Genomic DNA, 25,619 nt, shown 5'->3' with positions numbered 1-25,619 from the left:
GGTCAAGAGATTATTAACTTTTCCAAGATCACAGAGGCAACAAGGGTCAGAGTTAGGATTCAAACCTAGGTCTTTTGACTCTAAATTCAATGTTCAGGAATGACCAAAAGGGGACAGCAAGGTAGCATAATGAATAGAGCATTGGATTTGGAATCAGGATGACTCAACTGCATGAGTTTAAATCTAGCTTCATATGCTTATTAGTGGTATGATCCTGAGCAGATCACTTAACCCTATTTGCCTCAGGTCCTCTGTATAATAAACTGGAAAAAGAGATGGCAAATCACTCCAGTATCTTTGCCAACCCCTCCCCACACCAAATAAAAAACAACCAAACTAAAAAAGAAATAACAGATGGAGTCATAAAGTCTCATATATGACTTAAATGACTAAATGACAAAAGATTAAATGATTTAGACTGACCAATGATGCAGTGATAGACAAAAAAAATTAAGCAGGTCTTATCTAGGTGCCAAATAACCTTTAGAATGGCACTGTACTCCTGTTTTGTGACAAGTTTTCAAAGTAACTGAAGTTTGTCAGCATTCTCTCAATAATGATAAAAGCAGGATCACTGTCAAAGGTAGAAGTTAAGTGAGAGACATGAGTACCACCTTTGAGATGTATTTAAAAATCCTAGAATCCTCTGCTGGGTTCTAAGTGCTCTGAGGAAGTAGAAGTAACAATATTTTGTGAAAGGGATTACCAGGCACTATTTAGTATAGATTGATAAATATTTGTTTGAGCCCAGGAATAAAGAGGTCTCCAGAGGGTCAAGTGGTCTAAGTATTATTTTACTAGCTTGTTAATCAATCTCATATTATTATAATGTAAGATTAGTTGGTATTCAGCTGGTACAAGATTTTCATTATTCACTTATATACGTTACTGATATGAGATTTTATCAGTGTAGAACCTTAGTTATCTCCCTCAAGTTATCTTGAAAATGTCAGAAAAGATAGAATGGGTGGTTTATACTTATACTCTTTAGGGAGTTGAGACTGGTGGAACACTTGCAGTACTGAGCTGCAGTAGGACTAAAGCCAACTGGTTGTCTGCATGAAATTTGGCAACAGTACAGGTCCCCCAGGAGGTTAGGCTGCCTAAGAAGAGGAAAACTGGTCTAGGTTGGAAATGGAACAGGACAAAATTTTTGTGTCAATTAGCAGTGATATTAAGCCTGTAAAATAGCTGTTGCTTTTGCAGCCTAGATACAGATTCTTCAAAAACAAATGAACAAACAAGTGAATGAATGAACTAAACAAACAATATATATATATATATATATATATACACACACACACACATATAAACATATTTACATTCATATATATGACCAGGAGGGAGAACAAACAAAAGGGATTACTAGGAGTATTCAAAAAGACCTTAATTAGTTAGAAAATTGGGATGCATCTGATAAAATGAAATTTAATAAGGATAACTATGAATTCTTACCTTTTAGTTTAAGAAATTGACTTCTGAAGTACAAGATAAGTGTTACATAACTAGATAACATTTTAGAGCATTTTTGGTCAACATTGAAAGGGACAGTTAGTTCCACTGTACTCTGCCCTGATCAGACCATATTAAGAATATAGTGTTCAGTTCTGGATATCACATTTTAAGAAAAACCCTGACAGGAGTATATTAGTAAATGTTCGGCACCCAGTTCTCTGAAAAAATATACACTTGGCATATTTTTAAGTTTGATTTTCATTATTAACTATGTTAAGTCTACATAATCAACAAAATTATAAATTAAACCATGATTTATAATGTCAATTTCCAAAGATAAATTCTCATGTTGAAAGTTTAAGAATGGTTTTTCATGAGCTGGTATAAGCCAACTCCAATACACCATTAGACAGTGATAAACTGGAGAAGAAACTGAGGTAAACAATAAGAATGATGAATTTTGAATTTTAGGCCATAACAAGATAAGCAGAAGTTACTGTAGATAATTAGCTTGGAGAAGATAAAACTCAGAAAAGACATAGCAATTTTCTCTGAACATTTCAAGTGTTGAAGGGAGGTAAATGACTCAGTAGATAGAGTTCTGGGCCTGGAGTCAGGAAGACTTGAGTTCAAATTCAATCTCAGATACTTATTATCTGTAAGACCCTGAACAGATCACCTAACCTCTATTTGCACATATCCACTGAAGAAGGAACTGGCAAGATGTAGGATTGGGAGGGAAAAGTCAAGATGAATGAGAGAAATCAAATGGCAGAGGAACTTCTCTAAGCTCTCCAAAGCTTCCCTCAGAAATGACCTTAATCAAGTCTCTAAGTGGATTGTGGAGCGACAAAACCCACAAAAAAGCTTAAGATATCCGGGAAGGACTTCAGAAAAGATATGTCTCAGTAGGGTAGAGAGGGAGTGTGACAGCACAGGGAGCAAATCCCAGAGTAGAAGTGGATGCTAGCGTGACTTGGTGACCAGTGCATCATGCTGGGATAAAGAAGGGGGTAGCTGGAGGCTTTCAGTCACAGCAATGATCCACCACTGAGGCCTCTGGATGCCAATTTAGTAGGCCTAGGTGCAGTAGATCAGCTGGGAGGGCTCCAACACAGGAACCACAGTTGCCCTGTGTAGCCAGTGCAGCTGCAGTCCAGTGAGCAATTTGCACTTGTTCCCAACATAGAATGTAAGTGGGCTCCTCCTCTAACACAATAAATTTTAGCCCAGGAGCAGAGCTCAAAATAATTAAGAAAAGTCGGAGAAAAACCCTGGTGATGAAAAGCTAATATGCTGATAAGAATGACCACAATACCATCTCAGAAAAGGATGGCTATTACATGTGAAGCTTGAAAGTGGAATATGAATTGATCTCTATTCCAAAAAGCTTGGAAGAGCTCAAAAAGGAGTTTTAAAATCAAGTAGCAAAACTGGGAAAAGAAATGCAAGAGAAATTCAACTTCTTGCAAAAGGAAACACAAAAATTGACTGAAGAAAACATCTCTCTTAAAAATTCAATCAGGCAATGGACCAAAAAAAGAACTCTTTCAAAATAGGATTGGGCAAATGGAAAAAGAAAGCAATTCCTTCAAAAATACAATTGGGCAAATGGAAAAAGAAAGCAACTCCTTTAAAAATAGAATTGATCAAATGTAAAAGGAAATTCTAAAGCTAACTGAAGAAAATAATTCCTTGAAAAATAAATTTGGCAGGAAGAAGCTATAAGACATCAAGAATCAATCAAGTGAAATTTTTTAAAAATTAAAAAATAGAAGAAAATGTAAAATATCTCATTGGAAAATGGATCCAGGAGAGATAATTTAATTGTATTATCAGAAAATTATGATTAAACAAAAGAGCCTGGACAACATCTTTCAAGAAATTATCATGGAAAATTGCCCCAATATCCTAGATAGTAAAATGGAAATGGAAACAATTCACCAATCACCTTGAGAACCAGAAAGAAACAGTTCAAATCCCAAGGAGTCACAGTCAGAATGACACAGGAATTGGTAGCATCAAAAATAAAGAATCATAGAGCCTTGAAATAGTTATTCCAGAGGGCAAAGGAACTTAGATTACAACTAAGAGTCAACTAACCAGAAAATTGACCATATTCTTTCAGGGCAAAAGATGGGCATTTAATGCCATAGATGACTTTTGAATTTTCCTAAAGATCAGAGATGAACAGAAAATTTCATCTCTAAATATGAGACCAAGAGATACATAAAAAGGAAAACAGGAGAAAAGAAAAAGAGTTCTATTCAGTAAGATTTAACTGGTTACATGCCTAAATGGGAGGGATACTTATGGCTCTTGAGAACTATATCTCTATTAGAGGGGGTATATTTAGATAGTAGGTATGGGCATTAACTGATATAAATGGAATGATACAAAAAATTAATACTTTTTTAAAAAAGGATTGTCCTGGGAGGGAGAAAGGAGGAAGCAGAATGGGGTAAATTACATCACATGAAGAAACACAAAGGATCTATTATGGAAGCAGAAAAGAAGTGAGGGTTTGAAGATTACTTGAACCTTTCTTCTATCAAATTTGACTGAAAGTGGGAATAATATATTATGATAATAATAATATTTAATAATAACTCATTTGGGGTTAGAAATTTATCTTATTCTATAGGAAATTAGGAGAGGAAATGGGGTAAAAGAAGGAGGGCAGAAAGGAGGGAAAATTAAGAGAGGAAAGGGGAAGGAAAAGAGAGGGGGAACTGACTAAAGGGAGGGCAGATGGGGAGGTAGTGGTCAGAAGGGACATAGTAATAAAAGAGACATAAGTATAAATAGAGGGAAGATAGCTTGGAGGATAATTCAGAGTTAGTATTCATATTGTGAATGTGGATGGGAAAACCTATCCCAAAAAATGGAAACAGAAAGCAGAGTCCATTAAAGAATTTTAGAATATATTGTTTACAAGAAGCACATTTGAAGCAGAGAGATGCAAATAAAGTACAGGTTAAAAAACTGGAGAAGAATATATCATGCTTTAGCTGAAATGAAAAAAGCAGGGTTATAAATCCTGATCTCACACAAAGCAAAAGAAAAAATAAATCTCATTAAAAGTGATAAAGAAGAAAACTATATCTTCTTAAAAGGTACCATAGACAATGAAGTAATTTAAAGACTAAACATATATATACACACTGGTTTAGCATTCAGACTTTTAGAGGAGAAACTAAATTAGTAACATTAAAACAAAGATAGCAAAACTATATTAGTGGGGGGACTTAACCTCTCTCTCTCTCTCTCTCTCTCTCTCTCTCTCTCTCTCTCAGAATTAGGTAAATCTAACCACAAAATAAACAAGTAGGAAGTTAAGGAAATGAATAGAATTTTAGTAAAGTTAGACATGATAGGTCCCTGGAGAAAATTGATTGGGGATAGAAAGAAATATACCTTTTTCCTCAGGGGTATAGGGCACTTACACAAAAATTGATCATGTATTAGAAGCATTAAAAAACCTCGCAATCAAATGCAGAAAGGTATAAATATTAAATGCATCATTTTCTGATCATGATGCAATAAAAGTCATATATAATAAAGTTCCATGGAAAGCCAGAGAGTGAATCAAACAACAAATCAAAGAAATAATCAGAATTTCATCCAAAACAATGACAGTAATGAGACAACATACTAAAACTCATGTGATACAGAAAATCAGATATTAGGGGAAATTTTATATCTCTAAATGATTACATGAATAAAATAGAGAAAGAGGAGATCAATGAATTGTGCATGCAACAACAACAAAAAAAAAACCCTAGGAAAAGAACAAATTAAAAATTCCCGAATGAAATACCAAATTAGAAATTCTGAAATTCAAAGGCAAGATTCATAAAACTGAAAGAAAGAAAACTATTGAACATAAATAAAATTGAGCTAGTTTTATGGGAAAGAACCCAATGAAATAGAAAAACCTTTGGTTAATTTGATTAACAAAAGAAGGAAAAAAATCAATTACCAGCACAAGAAGTAAAAAAGATGGCTTCACCACCAGTGAGGACATTAGAAATATAATTCAGAGAAATTTTGCCCAACTATTTGTCAAAAAACCTGATAATATAATGAATGATGAATATTTACAAAAATATAATTGTCCAGAGTGACAGAAGAGAAAATAAAATAATTAAATTAACTCCATTTCAGAAAAAGAAATTAAGTAAGCCATCAATGCACTCCCTAAGTAAAAATTCAGGGTCAGATGAATTTATAAGAGAAACATTTAAAGAACAATTAATTGTAATTCTATTTAAACAACTTGAAAAAATAGGCAAAGAAGGAGTTCTGTCAAATTCCTTTATGATACCAACAGGGTTCTGATACCTAAATCAAAAAGAATCTAAATAGAGAAAGAAAATGTAGACCAAATACTCTGATTAATGCAAAAATTTTAAATAAAATATTAGCAAAGAGATTATAGCAAGTTATCACTAGGATAATACACAACAATCAGGTAGCATTTATACCAGGAATGCAGATTAAGTATTAATAAAACTATCAGAAACAAGTGACCATATCTATAACAAAAGTAACAGAAATCATATGAATATCTCAATAAATACTGAAAAAGCATTTGACAAAATACAAAAATCATTCCTATTAAAAATACTGGAGAGGAAAAGAATAAATGGAGTTTTTTCTTAAAATGATAAACAGTAAGGGCCAACAAGGTGGCACAGTAGATAGAGGATCATTCCTGAAGTTAGGAGGACGTGAGTTCAAAATGATAAACAATGTATTTATCTAAAACCATCAAAAAGCATTATATATAATGGGAATAAGCTAGAAGCATTTCTAATAAGATCAGGGGTGAAAACAGAATGCCTGTTATCACCACTATTATTCAATATATTATTAAAAATATTAGCTTTGGGGCAGCTAGGTGGTACAATGGATAGAGCATCAGTCCTGGAGTCAGAAGGACTTGAGTTCAAATCTACCTTGGGCAAATCGCTTAATCCCTTTGCCTTTAAAAAAAAAGGAAATTGAAGGAATTAGAATAGGCAATGAGGAAACAAAATTCTCATTCTTTGCAGATTATATGATGGGATACTTATAAAATAAATAAAAGAACTACTTGAAACAACAATTTTAGCAAAGTTGCAGATATTAACTAAACCCACATAAATCAATCAGCATTTCTCCATAAGAGAAATTCCATTTAAAGTAACTGTAGATAAATCACAATATTGGGAGTCTACCTGCCAAGACAAACCCAGAAAGTTTTTGAAATCAATTATACAACACTTTTCACAAAAATAAAGTCAGGTCTAAATAATTAGACAAATATCAATTACTTGCAGGTAGGCTAAGCTAATATAGAAATGATAATTATGCCTAAGTTAAATTATTCATTGTGATACCAATCAAACTACCAAAAATTATTTTTTTGAATTAGTACAAATTGTAGCAAAATTCTTCTGGAGGAACAAAAGGTCAAGAATATCAATGGAATTAATGAAAATAATTCAAAGGAAGGTGACCTAGATATACCAGATCTAATATTATATTATAAAGCAGCAGCCCTCAAGACTTCTTGGTACTGGCAAAGAATAGAGGGATGTATCATTGGAATAGATTGGGTGTAAAAAACAATAGTAAACGACTATAGTGATCTGCTGTTTGATAAACCCAAAGATTCCAGCTTCTGGGCTAAGAACTTACTATTTGACAAACACTGCCGGGAAAACTAGAAAATTGTATGACCAAAATTAGGCATAAATTAACATATCATACCCTATACCAAGCTAAAGAATTGATTTATCTGTCAGCTCTGTGTAAAAGAGAGGAGTTTGTGAGCAAGCAAGATATAGAAAACATTATGAAAAGCAAAATAGATAATTTTGATTAGATTAAATTAAAAAGATTTTGCATAAATAAAACCAACACAACCAAGATTTAAAAGAATGCAGTAAACTGGGAAATAATTTTCACAGCTAGTGATTCTGATACAGTACTCATTTTTAAAGCATATAGAGAACTAAATCGAATTTATAAGAATCCATTTCATTTCTCAATTGGTAAATGGTCAAGGAATATGCATGGGCATTTTTCAGACAAAGAAATAAAGTTATATATCATCAAACGAAAATAAAATCCTCTAAATAATTATTAATTATAGAAATAAAAATTAAAACATCTCTCAGGTACCACCTCACACCTATCTGACTGGCAAAAACAAAAGGAAAATGATCAATATTGAAGGGAATATGGAAAAACTGGGACACTAATGCATTGTTGGTGGAGTTATATGGATTCAACCATCCTGGAGAGCAATTTGGAACTATGTCCAAAGGGCAATAAAGCAACATATACCCTTTGGTCCAGCATTACTACTACTAGTCTTTGTCCCAAAGATCTCATAAAAAGGGGGCAAAGACCCACATGTACAAAAATATTTATAGTAATTTTTTTAATGTAATAAAGAATTGGAAATCAAGGGGAATGGCTAAACAAATTTTGGTATATGAATGTGGTGGTGTATTATTGTTCTGCAACAAATCATGAAAGGACAGACTTCAAAAAGCCTGGAAAGACTTGTATAATCTGATAAATGAGTGAAGTGAGAAGAACATTGAACACATTGTCAGTAACAATGTGAGATGATGGACTTTAATTCTTTGCATCAATACCATGATAAAAGACAATTCTATTTATTTATTTATTTATTTAAAGATTTTATTTATTTTGAGTTTTACAATTTTTCCTCTTATCTTACTCCCTCCCTCCATCCCCCACAGAAGGCGATCTGCCAGTTTTTACGTTGTTTCCATGGTATACAATGATCCAAATTGAATGCGATGAGAGAGAAATCATATCCTTAAGGAAGAAACATAAAGTCTAAGAGATAGCAAGATCAGACATAAGATATCAGTTTTTTCTAAATTAAAGTTAATAGTCCTTGGCCTTTGTTCAAACTCCATAGTTCTTTCTTTGGATACAGATGGTATTCTCCATTGCAGACAGTCCTAAATTGCAGAGACAATTTTAAAGGACTTGTGGTGGAAAATACCATCTACATCCATAAAAGAAACTATAGAATCTGAATGCAGACCAAAGCATATTATTTTCAATTTTTAAAATTTGTTTTATACTTTGAATTTTTTCCTTCTCATGGTTTTTTTCCCTTTGTTCTTATTCTTCTTTCATAATATGGCTAATATGAAAATATACTTAACATAATTATACATATAAAACCTATATGTTAAAGTGAAAAAGGAAGAAAATTATGGAGCTCAAAAACTTATGGAAAAAATGAATTATAAAATTATCTTTGTATGTAGTTGGAAAAATACATTTTTTAACTTAAAATAAAAAAGAAGGAAATAGGGGTGGGTAGAACAGTGCCATAATGGCGGCATGAAGCTAACATGCTCTAACACTGATATTCACGCTGCAGATCCCAACAAGAAAAAGAGAAGATCCAAAGAAGTTTTCAATGGTAAATATTATGGGAAAAACTTTAAGCCACAGTGCAGTCCAGGTCCCGAATGCTTGACAACAGCAGAGGTCCTGGAATCTAGATAACCAGTCATCTGGGAGGGTCTCTATCCCAAACAAAATCTGAACAGAGAATTGGTTTGGGAAAAAACCACTGCCAAGTCAGAACCTGGACACCAAGGAGAAAATAAACTTCTGCAAAGGCAAGGTCTGGACTGCATAGGCAACATCTTGGTCAACAATAAGTCAGGGATCAAACCCCAGTCCCAGCATGAAAAGCTTGGACCTATAACTCCCTATTCACCCAGGAGTAGAGCTAAAACAACAAAGATGAGCAAGATGATAACACTGCCATGTTGAAAAAAGAAATCAGTGAAAAATCACTTCAAGGGGAAGTCTCAAAAAAGTCTATGAATTGGACTCAAATCCAAAAATGCACAGAAGATCTTTAAAAAGAATTTAAAAAACAAGAAGAGAGGAAGAAGAAAAATGAAAAAAAGAAATGAGTCATGCAGGAAAATTATGAAAAATTGACCAGATAATTCAATACTTTTAAAAAGGAATCAAAAGATAACTGAAGAAAATAAAACCCTAAAAATTAGAATTGAACAAATAGAAACTAATGGATCTGTGAGATTACAAGATTCCATCAAACAAAATAAAAATTGGTTGAAAAAACTGAAGAAAATTTAAAGTACCTTTTAGGAAAAACAAACGACCTGGAAAATTGTTCTAGGAGAGTTAATCTGTAATTTTTTGTATTACTTGGAGAATCTAGATCAAAAAAAGAACCTAGAAAACATCTTGCAGAAAATTAACAGGGAAAACTGTCCAAATATGCTAAAACAAGAAGACAATATAACCATTGAAAGAATACATATAACCCCTCCAGAAAGACACCCCAGGATAAAAAAAATCTAAGGGTTGTTATAGCCAAATTCCAGAATTCTCAATTAAAGGAGAAAATACTGCAAGCAGCAAAAAGAAAATGATTTAAATACAAAAGAAACACAATCAGACTCACACAGGACCTATCAGCCTCAACATTGAAAGATCAGGGTACAAAGAACCTGTCATTGCAACCAAGAATATGCTACAGTGCAAAATTCAGCATATACTGTCAGGGGAAAAGATGGATGTTCAACAAAATAGAGGACTTCCAGAATTTCTTATCATGAAGATCAGAACTGAACAGAAAATTCAATTGCCAAATATATGACTCAAGAGATTCATTAAAAGGTAAATGAAAAGGGGATGGAAAAAACCAAACAAAACAAAACAAATGTTAGTGAAGACCATCAAATCATATACAAACCAAAAAGGGGAAGATATAACACTTCTAACTCTTGAAAATTTTACTTCTCTTAGGATAATTAAAGGGTCAAATATAATTGAAAAGATTAGACTTAGAGGATATGGGTATATTTGGGTCTTGTCTCTTTATTGAAGAGGCCCAAAATGACATCACTATGTTTGAGACAAAAACCCTTGATGAAAAACAGGGATACTAACTCTCAACTTAAGTATCTCAGTATCCTTTGACCCATTTTAATTCTGCTGTACTGACAAAGCTTAGCATTTTCTCTGATGAGGGCATCATAAACTGAGCAGTCCTGAATCGGTGTCTCCCACAACTCACAATGATTTGTGAAGTTCTCAAGTGACACCTTCAGAACTTCCTAGAACTTGGAGCGCTTTGAGATTCTCATAGTTAATTAAATTTAATTAAAATAAAGTTGGAGCGAGATGGCTAGGTGTTTCAGTGGATAAAGCACCAGACCTAGAGTCAGGAGTACCTGAATTCAAATCCAGCCTCAGACACTTAATAATTACCTAGCTGTGTGGCCTTGGGCAAGCCACTTAACCCCATTTGCCTTGCAAAAAAAAAGCCTAAAAAAATTGAGGTTGGACTTAATCCTTACTTTATTTAATAAGGGCATTAAGTACCCTAGGTGGGGGTGGGATAAAGTGTGGGAGAAAGTATGCTTTGGGGAGGGGTACAAATAGTTTATGAAATGATTTGGCTCATGAGGATTTTGTGTTCTGGGGGGGAGGATACTGGAAAAGAGGATAAGGTAAAAAAGTTATTATTTGATATAATTCAAGACTCATATCTCTAATGAGACAGAAGACGGGTGGGTACTTAGTGACCTTGAGACAATGCTGCTTATCAAACAATCAAAAAATCAATCTGTGATGGTATTTTGATAGTGCTTTGAGCTTATAGGGCAATCAATTAGTAAAGACTTAATTGAAGATACCTGATTAATATCATTAGTACTTGAGTGATAAATAACACCAGGTGAAGAGGCATAAAGATTTATAATTTTAGAGGGAAAGAAGTTAGGGTTTGGACATTAAGTAAATTCTGTTCAACAGATGTGGCCCAGAGATGGATTTAGATATATTTCCCACTTGGGTTTAAAAATCTATCCTACTCTACAGGGAAGGGGGGGATGGGAGAAGGGAGAAATAAGTGAAGAAGGGACTGATAAAAGGGAAGAAGATGTATAAGTGAAAATAAACTGAAAGTTATATTTTATAAGAAAAGTTGAGGGGAAAAAGGAATAAAATTTTGCTGAGGAGGAATAAGAAGTAAGAGAAAAATATAAGTGGAGAAAGATAGCATGGAGGAAAATATAGAATTAGTCATCTTAACTATAAATGTGAATGGGATGAATTATCCCATAAAATGGAAGTGGATAACAGAATGGAATAAAAACCAGAATCCTACAACATGTTGTTTACAAGAAACATATTTGAAGCAGAGAATACATACAGGGTAATGGTAAAAGGATGGAGCAAAATATATTATGTTTCAGCTGAAGTAAAATAATCAAGCTTAGCAATCTTGATCTCAGATAAAGTAAAAGCAAAAATAAGTCTCATTAAAAGGGATAAGGAAGAAAACTACATCTTTTTTAAAAGGCATTATTGGTAACGAAGCTATGTTATTACTAAATATGTATTCACCTAGTGGCATAACATCTAAATTCCTACAGGAAAAGCTGAGTGACTTACAAGGAGAAATAGCAAAACTTTAATAATGAGGGATCTCAACCTCCCTCTCTCAGATCCAGATAAATCTAATCACAAAATAAAGAAGAAGGAAGTTAAGAAAGTGGATGAAATTTTTGAAAACTTAGATTTGATAGACTTCTGGAGAGAACAATGGGGATAGAAAAGAATATACTTACATGGCATCTATAGCAAAATTGACCATACACTAGCACATAAAAACCTTATAATCAAATTCAGGAGGAATTCATACTTCTCAGGCCATGATGTAATAAAAATCACATGTAATAAAGAGCCATGGAAAGATAACCAAAAAGTAATTGAAATCTAGATAACTTAATTTTAAACAATGGGTGGATCAAATAGTATATAATAAAGTAATCAATAATTATACCCAAGAAAATGATACTAATGAGATGTCACAGCAAAATTGATAGGATTCAGCCAAGGCAGTTTTGAGGGGAAACTTTAAATCTTTAAATGGCTATATGAATAAAATACAGGAAGAGGAGATCAATGAACTGGGATGCAACTAAAAAAGTTAGAAAAAAGAATAAATTAAAGATCCCCAATTAATTACAAAATTAGTAATTCTGAAAATCAATGGAGAGATTAATAAAATTGAAAGAAAGAAAACCCTTGATCTAATAAATAAAACTAAGAGTTGGTTTTCTGGGAAAGCCAATAAAATAGAGAAACCTTTTATTAATCTGATTTAAAAAAAAAAGAAAGAAGAAACCCAAATTACCAGTATGGAAATTGAAGAGATAATGCAAAGCTGCTTTGATGTTCTGTATGCCAATAAACTGGATAACCTGAATGAAATGGATCAATATTTAAAGAAATACAAACTGCCCAGATAAACAGAAGAGGAAATAAAATATGTAAATAAAAAGAAACTGAAGAAACTGAAGAAACCATCAATAAACTCCCTAAGAAAAAACCTCCAGGTCCAGATGGATTTACAAATGAATTCTGTTAATTAATTCCTATTCTACATAAGCTATTTTTAAAAATAGGAGTTCTTCCAAATTCTTTTTATGACACTAACATGGTGCTGATACCTAAACCAGGAAGAACAAAAACAGACAAAGAAAATTAGAGACCAGTCTTCCTAATGAACTTTGATGCAAAAATATTAAATAAAAATTGTAACAATGAGACTACAGCAAGTTATTATTAGGATATACACCAAGATCAGGTAGGATTTGTATCAGGTAGGCAGGGATGGTTCAATTTTAGAAAAACACTTAACATAATTAAACATATTAATAGCAAAACCAGTAGAAATCATATGATTATCTCAACAGATGTTGAAAAGGTCTTTGATAAAATACAACATCCATTCTTATTAAAACACTAGAAAGATTAGGAACATATGAAGTTTTCCTCAAAATAATAAATAGCATTTATCTAAAACTATCAATCAATATTATATGTAATGGGGATAAACTCAGAGCATTTCCAATAAAATTAGGGGTGAAACACCACTACTATTCAATATAGTATTATAAATGCTATCTTTAGCAATAAGAGAAGAAAAAGAAATTGAAGGAATCAGAATTGGCAATGAGGAAGCAAAGCTTTCTTTGCAGATGATATGATGGTATAGAGAACCCAAGAAAATCATCTAAAAACTCCTTGAAACAATTAACAAATTCAATATAGTAGCAGGATATAAAATAAACGCACATAAATCATCAACATTTTTATATATGAACAACAAAGCCCAAGAGCAAGAGATAGAAAAAGAAATTTCATTAAAAGTAACTATTAAATTATTTATTATTAAAAATTATTAAAATTATTAAAAGTAACATTAAATCCTTGGAAACTCACCTCCCAAGATAAACCCAGAAACTGTATGAATAGAATTATAAAGCACTTCTCACCCAAATAAAGTCAAATCTAAATAATTGGAAAAATTTCAATTGCGCATGGTTAGATCAAGCTAATATAATAGAAATGACAATTCTTCCCAAATTAAATTACTTATTCAGTGTCATATCAATCAAACTATCAAATAATTATTTTACTGAGCTGGAAAAAACTAACAAATACGGTATCAAAAATAGTAATAAATATAGTAATACAATTCAAGCAATAAAAGGTCAAGAATAGCAGAGGGAACTGATGAAAAAATGTAAAGGAAGGTGGCCTAGTTCTATCAGATCTAAACTATACTATAAAGTGACAGTCATCAAAACTGGTTAAAAAATAGAGTAATGGATCAATGGATTAGGATCAGTACAAAGGAAATGGTAATAAATGACTTCAGTGATCTAATATTTGATAAATCCAAAGACATTAGCTTCTGGGATAAGAATTTACTATTTACAAAAGTTGTTTGGAAAAATGGAAAAGAGTATGGCAAAAACTAGGCATAGACCCACATCTCACACCCTCTGCCAAAATGAGCTCAAAATGGGTAGAGGATTTAGACATAAAGGATGACACCATAGATAAATGAATAGACCAATAAATTATCTATCAGATCTATGGAAAGGGGACAAATTTATGAGCAAATAAGAAATATAGCACATTATAAACTGCAAAATGAATGATTTTGACTATATTAAATTAAGAAATTTTTGCACTAATAAAATCAATGCTGCCAAAATCAGAAGGAAAACAGAAAGTTGGGGGAAAATCTTCTCAACTAGGAGTTCTGATAAAGATCTCATTTTCAAAATATATAAAATATAAAACTGCATCAAATTTATAAGGTTGTAAGTCATTCCCCATTTGATAAATGGTCAAAGGATATGAATAGATAGTTTTCAAATGAAGAAATTAAGGCTATATACAATTATATGAAAAAATGTTCTAATCATTATTGATTAGAGAAATGCAAATTACAACTACTCTGAGATATCATCACTTCACTGAGATATCACTCAGCAGGTTGGCTAAGATGAGAAAAATGGGAAAATGATGAATGTTGGAGAGGTTGTAGGAGCATTGGGACATTAGTGCCTTGCTGGTGGAGTTCTGAAATGATCCACACATTCTGGAGAGCAATATGGAACTATGCCCAAAGAGCAACAAAACTGTTTATTCCCTTTGACCCAGGAATTACAATTCTAGGTCTATATCCAGAAGAAATCATAAAAATGGGGAAATTCCTGTTTGTACTAGTTCTTTTTGTAGTGGCAAAGAATTGGAAATTGAGTGGATGCTCATCAATTGGTGAATGGCTAAACAAGTTATGGTATATGAATTCTATGAAATATTATTGTTCTATAAGAAACAATAAATGGTTGGCTTTAAAGAAGCATAGAATGAGTTACAGCATCTGATGCTGAGTGAAAAGAGCAGAACCAAGAGAAAAATGTACATATTAACAACAATACTGTGAGATAGATGATCAACCTTGATACAAGCAGCTCCTTTCAGCAGTTCAGAGAGCTAGGACAACCATATTAGATTGTCTATGGACAATGCTATCCCCATCCAGAGGAAGAAAAACAAAACAAAACAAACACCCCCAAATTAAAAAAAAACCTTTAGAATTTGTTGAACACTTTATAAAAAAAAATCTCTTACGTATCTCTTTCCCTTAATCCTAATTTTTCATAACAAAATGAGTAATTTTTTGAACATATTTATCAAAAATTTGCATGTACAATGTTAGCCTGATTATTTGCTGCTTAGGGGGAGGGGAGTGGGAAAGGAGGGTGAAAGGAAATTTTTAAAATTAATATATATATGCATATGGATGAATGTTGAAGAACTTGCATAACTTTCATGTAAAACTTTTATGTTTCAAAAATTTCTTGTAAAAATAAAATATCAATTAGAAAGGATCACAAATCACTAAATTATTTGCCAAGAAAATTCCATAAACAGTATGATCCATAGGTCCCTGAAAATTCAGATATGACTGAACAATTACAAGTGTTGCTGAATGGAAGAGGAGTTAAATTTGTTCTATTTGGATCCAGAAAGTAGAGCTAGGAAAAATAGTTGTAAGGTGCAAAATGACAAAGATAAATTTGCTTTGTAGAGGAAAAAAAGCAAAAAATTTCCCTTCAGTTAGAAGTCTCCAAAAGAGACTTCTTCAGAAGTCTTCAGAAGACACTATTTGCTTTCATTGAAGAGTCCCATACAAATATTGGTCTATTGTATTGTGGTGGATATGCTGCTTTAGATACAGGACAGAACAGATCAACACTGACATTCTTTCCAACCTTGAGATTCTTTGATTCTGGGTTTCTGATGGCCAACATGTCAACAAGCCTCTCCAAACTTAGACTTCTTCCTCTGATAGACACATCACTGGACCTACACTTGAAACTCTTCCTGCTGCCCTAGTCTTAGACACCCTAGTCTCATTTCCATGCCATAATGGGGGACAGGTGACTCTTCTATGTACCCATGAACTTTTCAAATATTTTAACATAGCATGTCAATTTCTCCATTGCAGCATTTTAGGAAACAAATTTATTCCTGATATCCAAGTCTTCTGCAAAAATCAAACACTCTTGAGTTAATAAGATCCCCAATTAGGAGGTGGAAGGGAAAAGGGAACCAAGGGTTGAACCTATGGCTTCTATTGGGTGTTTCATAGTAGAAAGTGAAGAAGAATGGAAAGGAGGCAGGGAGTGGAAACTTTAGAACAAATAAGTGGGAAAGGAAATAAAACCAATTTTATTATCTTGGAGACTATTTAAATCCATACTCTTCATTTGGTTGAATACCCTTAACTGGCAGATTGAAAGTAGCAGGCTTACTTCCCAGGAAACAGCTTTCATTGCACTGTCTCTCAATGACTGTACCTCCAGTGAATGGTATATCTAGTGTTGTGTGGCTTGAAATCACTGCCTTCTCTCTCTAACTCCTTGGAATTATTTAAGGATGAAATGAATCAATATATGTGAAAGTTCCTTGAAAAGAATACAGTAAAATGTGTTATGGGTACAGTTGCACTAAAGAGCACCAAATTTGAAGACCAAAGACCTGGTTTCAAGTTCCATCTCCTCCATTTGTAACACTGGCAGTTACTTAGCTTTTCTCAGTTTTATTTTCTTTCCATATGGGCAGCAGCTAGGTGGTGCAGTGGATAGAACACTGACCTTGGAGTTAGGAGGACAGGAGTTCAAATCCAGCCTCAGACATTTGCCACCTACAAGTTGTGTGACCTTGGCCAAGTCACTTCACCCTGATTGCCTCCCCTCCAGGGCATCTCCAATTGTCCTAATTCATATTTGGCCACTGGACCTAGATAGCTCTGGAGGAGAATGTGAGGTTGGTGACTTAGCACATCCTCCTCACTCAAATCCAATTCATGTGCTTGTCATGGCATTACCTTCTTGATGATGTGGTCTTCTTCAAAAGTGAAAGACACAACATTGCTATTCTTTCCATATAAAATGAAGGTAAAAAAAATTTGCACGGCCTCTCTACTCACAGTTATTTTGAGCCATTACTTTGTAACTTTAAGGTGAAATATCAATATGGTCTATTTTTCTTTTTCATTCATCAGAGGTTATTGAAAGAACTTAACAACATATGTTTGCTTTGGAGAAGATGCAATGTTCTTATGAATAGAACCCTGAATTCTGACATATTATCCTGTTTTCTTAGCTACATCATAGATTCTTTTTTACATCACAGATTCTTTAGGAGATCTGGGACAGAAATATTTTCATGCCTCCATTTCTCCCAGTTTTCAAATGGGATTGTTCTATTTTCATAGAACTTTTTATAGTGGGAAGGTGCTAGGGAATAAGGGTGCCAGTTATTAATAAGTGAGCTGAGATCAACAAAGCCCTAGTGATTATTTTCAGAGAAAGGCACATGTTGAGCATCTTGGATAGGGAGTATCAATACTTCTGAAATGCTAATTTATTTGTGGAGGAAACCCTTTCTGTAAGATCTTAGATGTGGTCAACATTTCTCTCCTTTTGGATCTGAAATACTTAGGATAACAATTTAACTGTCAGATGTAATTTGCTAGTTGATCGTGGACAATTTAGGTGACTATAGTAAAAAAAAAGATTTGACATGAAGAAAAGATTTGTGCTTCTGCCATATTTGGGAAACCCTGAAGTTAGTAAAACTTCAAATAAAGTCAAAAAGTAACTTAGGGCAAGTAAAAAGACAAGGGATTTCTACTTGGAATTGTCCAGGAACCCTTAGTTCATCTTAAAGTTATCTGTCAAATCTTTAGACTACATTCTTCAGTGTTGATCTGAGCTTGATCAACCCCTAACCCTTGTGAGTCAACATTGAAACTGAAAAGATCCATTCTTTGATCTAAGAGTCAGAACACCTAGGTTCAAGACTCGCCTAGCCCTTTCCCAAATTAGCAATGTCATCTTAAATAAAGTCATTTAAGGAGTTCATTCCTTCTCATTTGTAAAATGGGTATACTTTTACTAACTTATCTCACTGAGTTATTATGGGGGAAAGAGATTTACAAATTTTAAAATATTATAAAAACAAATTATTAATTATTTCTGCTATCTGTAGGAATTTGGAGCTATCCTAAATCATGGATTTTTTCAGAAAATATTGCAGTTTCCCCCACCACCAAAAAGCTAATCTGATATTTGTCAACTTTAACAGAAATATAGTATTTATAAGGAGGAAGGTGATAACCATGTATTTTGTGCCTTGGTCAAATCACATCTCAAGTCTTCTGTTCAGTTCTGGAGTCACATTTAAGGAAGAACATTGCCATATTAGAGCATTTTCAGAGAAAGTTGACCAGGATGGTAAGGGCTCTCAAGACCATGCCATATAAAAATAAGCAGAAAGAACTGTATCTTCTTAGTTTAGAGGAGAAATATTACTTAGGGAAATATTACAACCAAGATGAGAAATCTTTTTCTTTTAGCTAAGAAATGAGCATGTCCTTAGTCAATAGAACACTGGAGAGTCCAGCAGAAGCCAGTATAAGTGGGCAGCCTTTGGGGCAGCTAGGTGGTGTAGTGGATAAAGCACTGGCCCTGGAGTCAGGAGTACCTGGGTTCAAATCTGGTCTCAGACACTTAATAATTACCTAGCTGTGTGGCCTTGGGCAAACCACTTAACCCCGTTTGCCTTGCAAAAAATAAATAAGTTGGCAGCGATTTCTGTGCCCTGTGTAATTGGATAGCCTAACTTGTCTGGTTCTTAGATCCCAGCAAAAATAGGAAAGCCCAGTGGAGCAAGCAATATATGGAACTTTTCCTTCAACTTTCCTGTAAATAACCCCTTCTTGGCTGAATGCTGTCTACCGCCCCATCAATTACTACTCCTATGGAAGGGAACTATTACCTTCCCACTCTAGCTACAAACACGGTCAACTTACTTCTTTTGCTCCCCACCATACACACACACACACACACACACACACACACACACACACTTCTTACTATTTATGGTGGACATAAGTTTTTCACACAAATTAGATGAGTAAGAAGTCACTAAGTATAATCTTTCAGGTAAGATAAAGACCATAGAGCCTATTAGCTGTGCAACTAAGATCTAAAGATCCCTGGGATTTACCATTTGTCCACCCTTTGCATCCTCTGTGCATTGTCCATATGATGTACCTATTTAGTCTAAGGTGCACCAGACCTTTCCATCAACTCTATAACTGAGTTCTCAGATATTTGCTGTCTTTCCTATTTAAAAATGAACTCATATGAGAATAAGGATTGTCAAAGCAAATAATCAGTAATTAAGCTGTTAGTATATGTCAGACATTGTGCTAATCACTAGGGACACAAAGAAAGCCAAAATAGGGTATCTTGCCCTCATGTTCTAAGAAAAAACCACCTGTAATTGTGTGTATATATATATATATATATACATATATGCATAAGTTATGTTTAATATAAATGACCTTGCATTTCTATTTGTACTTTCAATGCTTAGGATGTAGGGAATATAATATATGCTTAAAAAGACTTATTCATTCATTTGTGAACAGTGATAAAAATTCTGTAATGTAAACAGGGTATTTTCCAATGAATTTTAGGTTTTTAAAATTCTAGCTGAAATGGAACTAAAAGATTATTCAATTCAGGATTTTAAAACATTTTGTGTGTGTCATGAAGTTCTTTGACAGAATCTGAGGAAACTTGTGGATTTCTTCTCTCTTTTTAAATCATACAGAGTATTACATGGATTATCGTTATTAGTGTTATTATTATTAAACACATATGATAACATAGTAGACTATATTGGGATACAATTATATATGCATACATAAATATGTATCTATGTGTTTATGTCTATATATCTATATATGTTCACAGAACACTGCTTAAAAGCCCCTGAAACCCTAGCCTCTCATTTCACAGATAAGGAAACTTATGATCTAGAAATGCAGTGTCACATGAGAATTCAATGACAAAGTAGAATGTGGTACTCAGGCCCAGTGTACTTCCCATTATGACTTGCTGCCTTCTATTTTTTTCCAGCTATGAACTCAATTATCCCCACAAGCCAACCGCACACAGCCATATTAAATGGCAGCCCAAAATAGTGAAAGAAGTATATTCATTTCTTTGTTTCTAGTTCTGCTGCTTAGTTACTATAGCTCCTCTTACTTTAAATGACACCTAAATATCAGGAAATTTTTTTTATCTTTTTCAAATTAAGCTTTTCAAAGAAAATAGCAATTATTATTAACATTAATATTTTACTTTTGATTTTTGAGGCATATCCTTCAGTCTGGGAAACTGTGGAATGAAAAAAGGGGACTGTTAAGAATGAGGATGATAGGCCCCTGAGTTCATTCCAGACCCACCATTCAATCATCCTCAGATGCTTTCGGGGGCATGCCGTATGACCACATGAGCTGCTAGCATCATCATAGTGCCATGATAGCTATTGCTCTATCCTGTCTCGATTAAAACAGCCCCAGCATCCAAACAGTCATCCTTCCAGGCTTCTAGGTCTTGATGCCAGAGCAGATGTTACCTGTGTTGTGGTGGTGATGATGATGTTTATTCTTTATCCTTGAAGAAGACCATGACATCAGGGAGTTGATGCTATGACAAGCATTTGAATTGGATTTGAATGAGGGGTGCTGTGTTAAGACATCAGCCTCACTTTCTCCTCCAGAGTCATCTGGATCTGGTGACCAAATAAGAATCAGGATGACTGGAGATGACTCTAGATGTGAGGCAGAGTTAAATGTCTTGTCCAAAGTCAGACAATTTGTAAGTGATTTATGTCTTTGAGGCTAGATTCAAACTCCCATCCTCCTGACACTAAAGCCACACCAACTGTGCCAAATAGCATTCCTGAATGATGAATTTTTATGAGGAATGACTGGTAATGAAAAAAGGACCAAAAACAACAAAGAAAAAGAAAAGGGAAAAGAACAATATCACAACTGGGCTGGTATTTTTTGCTTTTTAAATGTGAAACCCAAAGGCCATTTCTCAAGGTCACATTATAACATTAATTAGAATCAATGAAAAATTCTACTTCTGTGGAACATAACATTACTCCGGACCATTGGCAATAAATAAAACTCTTTCATTTACCACAGAAAATGAATAGATCATTGTTTAGAGAATCATATTCCTGAATTTATCACATAGTAGGAGCTCACTAAATTTTCTTTAGATTTTTTTTTACACTAAATACTTTTTGATTGAAAGACCTTCTTACCTATAAAGATTTCACTTAATTTTACTTCTGGAGCACACATTGTTTCATGATTTTATTCCTTTCTCTTCCTCCCTTCCATTCTGCAAATGAATTACAACATTTCCATAGTAAACAAAAAATTGAGGATTTGGGTAAAGTCATTCAATCAATAAATAAAATAAATCAATCATTAACCAACTTAACCCTCTCGAAATTGTTTACTCATTGATTCCATAGGAGAGAAGAACATTGGTTACCATGCTTGGATAAATTTGAATAACAAGCTTCCAAGATACTTTCATTGGTTTGTGCTCTATGTATGGTAACAGCATAAAGACCCTTTTGAAGAAGCTAATCAAACTTAACCAAATTGTTTCTTTTTTTCTTGGCCTAGAAATCCATGGCCTGATTATGCCTGATCACAAAATCTTCAATAAGTACCAGAGAAATTTTAAGTGAAGACAATTCAAGATTGCCCCTAGATCATGACATTTCTATTATTTTGCATTAACGAACTGATTGAAGAAAGAGTTAATGCTCCTATACATAGAAAAGGGAAAATGTTCTTTAAAGAACTACTGCATGTAGATAAAGTAGCATCTGTTATTTGGTTTATGACAAAATGTGTCTAAGTGTAGGTGTGCCAGGCTCAGACAGCCAATCAGAAGGAATAGGAAGAGTTAGTGATTTCATTTCAGGGCTGGAAAGAAAACATTGTGGCTGATATAGAATCAGGTAAGACTTTAGGAAAAGAATATTGGGTTCTGATTTTAATTTCAAGCTTCATTGGCTTGCTTTAAGGATTTGGAGACAGGACTAACCAGTGCAGATAAAGGGATGTTTGTACTAATCCATCATTCCAGAGGGATTGAGCACCTATTGCACTGAAGTGACTTTCTCTTTCCAGATCACAAAGAAACTGTAAATAGAGTTCCTCCCTAGGGTAGCTTGTAATGTAGACTGTTCTCTAGTTCATATGCTATTGTTTTTTTCTTTTTTAAAAAAATTTATTCATTTTAAGGCAATGGGGCTGAGTGACTTGCCCAAAGTCACACAGCTAGGCAATTATTAAGTGTCTGAGGTCATATTTGAACTCAAGTCCTCCTGACTCCAAGGCTGCTTCTCTGTCCACTACACCACCTAGCTTGCCCCCTGTTGTTTTGTTCAATCAGTCATATGATATGATATTATATAGTCATGTGCTATGTTGTATGGTATGGTCTTCCAAAACCAGAGGAGTTCAAAGATAACAGGGATTGACACAGGTAGAATAAAAAATGTTAGCCCTTTAGGACAAAAAGTGCACTGTATCCTTATTTGGTCTTTTATCCCTGTCTTTGAATATTCCTAGTGTCAGGATATCTGTATCATGAAATTGCAAATTTTAATATTCTCATTATAACTATAGCTAACATTTATATAATGCTTACTATGTACCAAGGACTTTAAAATTATTATCTCATTTTATCCTCATAACAGTCCTGAGTAGTAGATGCTATTATTAATCCCAGGATGAAGAAACATAGGCAAAGTGACTAGTCTAGGGTCACATATCTAGTAAGTTGTCTGAGTTTAGACTTTACTGGAACTTTATCTGGACCACCTAACTCCACCTCTTCTTAGAAATTAAAACATCATTTAAATGGCAATATTCTTCCAGTGCGGTGGTTTGTGAATAACTGAAAATGGGTAGCACAAAGGGAAATGAAGAAGCCTATAGTGGGTATGAGCAGAGTGTAACATATAATCAATGAGCCACTCAAAGAAGGGGTAGGGAATAAGCATTAAATGTTTACTATGTGCTAGTTCCTGCGCTACATTCTTTATTATCTCATAGTTGTCTTCACAAAATCTCTGGGAGTTAGATGCAATTATTATTCTCTTTCCCCCTTTTATGGATGAAGAAACTGAGGTTAAACAGACCTGAATGTCACACAGTTCAGAAGGATTCAAACTCATCTTCTTGACTCCAGGTTCAACAGTCTATTCACTGTGCCTTTGTAGGAAGAGGAACAAAAGAAAAAGTGTAAAAAAATTGTAATCACTGAATTGTATACTAGAAGACAAGATGAGTTAGATATGTGGAAAGGATTAAGGATGACAGATTTTGGGTCCTTGCAACTCTAGGATAAAATGACACACTTTGGGTGGATCTTCTATGATAAAATAATAATGCAACTTGTATGATCATCGCTGACATCAATAATGTACTGAAGTCAGCTCATATTTGCTTTATGAGAGTCAATTGTTAAAATTGCAACATGAGGATTTACATCTCAGAAATCAACAAATGCTTCAAAACAGAGCTTGATTTATTATTTTGTTGATTGTCTAGATTTGAAAAAAGCAATGGGAAAATGTTATAACACAGCTTTAGACTAAAAGGAAGTAAAACTTATTATATAAAACCCTCCCATTTGTTATACATTTACTATTCTAGCTGGCATGAATGGGTTTAATTGGCATTGGTGAAGGGAAGATACATAGTGATGAGATCACTTGGACCTCAATGGAGATCAACTCATCTTTTTTGAAGTATTTGGGTTTATTCCCAATATATTTCTCTTTCTTGTGAAAGATTTTATTTATTTTGAATTTTACAATTTCCCCCAATCTTGCTTCACCCCCCCCCCCAGAAGGCAGACTGTTGGTCTTTACCCTCATATCTTTCACACAATAATTACTTAATATTTTTTTCAACTTGGCAAATATTTATTAGGTACTTAATATGTAATGGGCACTAAAGCTAAGAACTGAGATTGAAAAAAAGAACAAGGGGTTAGAGCCAAGATGACAACAGGAGAAGAGCCTCTCCTAGGAGTTCTCTCCATAGTATTTCAAAAATCTTAAAATTATGACTCCAACCAAATTTTTGAAATACAGAACCCACAGAAAGATCCAGTGAGGCAATTCTTCAGACCAAGGTAACTTGGAATATAGTGGAAAGGCTCTGCTCCACAGAGTTAGAGGAGCAGCTCACTAGACTGAAAAAACTTCAGCCTCCTGGAGGCAGTCCCAGGACATTTAAGAGCCACAGCTCACGGCAGTGGGGGCAGTTAGTTTCCTGAATTACACCCAGGGGAGCCCCTGGCACAAATTGGAGGAGCAGTGGAGGGGACCTCTGCCAGAGCAAGGGCCTGACGCCCAGGCCCTCAGGGCAGTTGTGGCAGTCAGCAAGGTCAGCTCAGCAGCTGCTGTCACAGGGCAGCCCAGATCCAGAAAAGAGAAGCAAGCCTGGAACCAGTAAGCAGAAATGGAGCCAGTAAGCAGGAGCCCCAGGCAACTGAGCCTTGAATGCTCGGAACACTGAAGGAAGGGGAGTGGAGAGAGACTTCTGAGGTCTGTCCTCTTTACCTGGAACAGGACTCTAGGGCTCTGACCACATTCAGATCCTGATCACAGTCTAGGCCTCCCATAGAACAGCCCCCCCCACCTCAGCCCAGTGGCAGAGGGGTGCACTTGTGGTCATTAACAGACAAGCAAGGAAGTCAGAGCTTCACACACACTGAGATCCTTGTGGAGGGGGTGTCCCAATAATACTCAAAAGCTCAGGAAGTATCCCCAAATAGATACAAGCTGGAGAAATGAGTAAACAGAGAAAAAAAGAGGAACACCATTGAGAAATACATTGTCTATGATCCCAAGAAGGTTCAAAATACTCAATCTGAAGATGGGGAAGTACAAGCTCCTACATCTAAAGACTCTAAGAAAAACAGAAATTGGACTCAGGCTATGACAGAACTCATAAAAAGATTTAGAAAATCAAGTAAGGGAGATAGAAGAAAAATTGGGAAAAGTAATGAGAGAGATGCAGGAAAAATATGAAAAATGAAGTCAGCATCTTAGTCAAGGATATCCAAAAAAAATGATGAAGAAAATAACATATTAAAAACCACTTTAGGTCAAATGGATAAAACATTTCAAAAAGTTATTGAGGAGAAGAATGCTTTAAAAAGCAGAATTGGCCAGATGGAAAAGAGATAAGAAAGTTCTCTGAGGAAAACAAATCCTTCAGATGTAGGATGGAGCTAAAGGAAGCTGATGATTTTATGAGAAGTCAAGACATAATACTTCAATGCCAAAAGAATGAA

General features: G+C 34.3%; 1 long non-coding RNA gene across 1 annotated transcript in view; it reads right to left on the bottom strand.

The window, feature by feature from the left end:
• The window catches only part of LOC141495280 (uncharacterized), a 94,467-nt gene extending 70,852 nt beyond the window's left edge, over positions 1 to 23,615 (bottom strand). Inside the window, exons 1-2 of the long non-coding RNA XR_012470721.1 lie at positions 23,452 to 23,615; positions 21,550 to 21,629 (exon numbers count right to left, since the gene is read on the bottom strand). This is a non-coding gene — a long non-coding RNA (uncharacterized LOC141495280). The remainder of the gene's footprint in view (positions 1 to 21,549; positions 21,630 to 23,451) is intronic.
• Between the last annotated feature and the right edge of the window lie 2,004 nt (positions 23,616 to 25,619).

This window comes from Macrotis lagotis, chromosome 8 (assembly GCF_037893015.1).
Source record: "Macrotis lagotis isolate mMagLag1 chromosome 8, bilby.v1.9.chrom.fasta, whole genome shotgun sequence".
Classification (NCBI taxonomy): Eukaryota; Metazoa; Chordata; class Mammalia; order Peramelemorphia; family Peramelidae; genus Macrotis; species Macrotis lagotis.
Note: the sequence above shows the minus strand (reverse complement) of the source record. Positions and strands in the feature narration are given on the sequence as shown.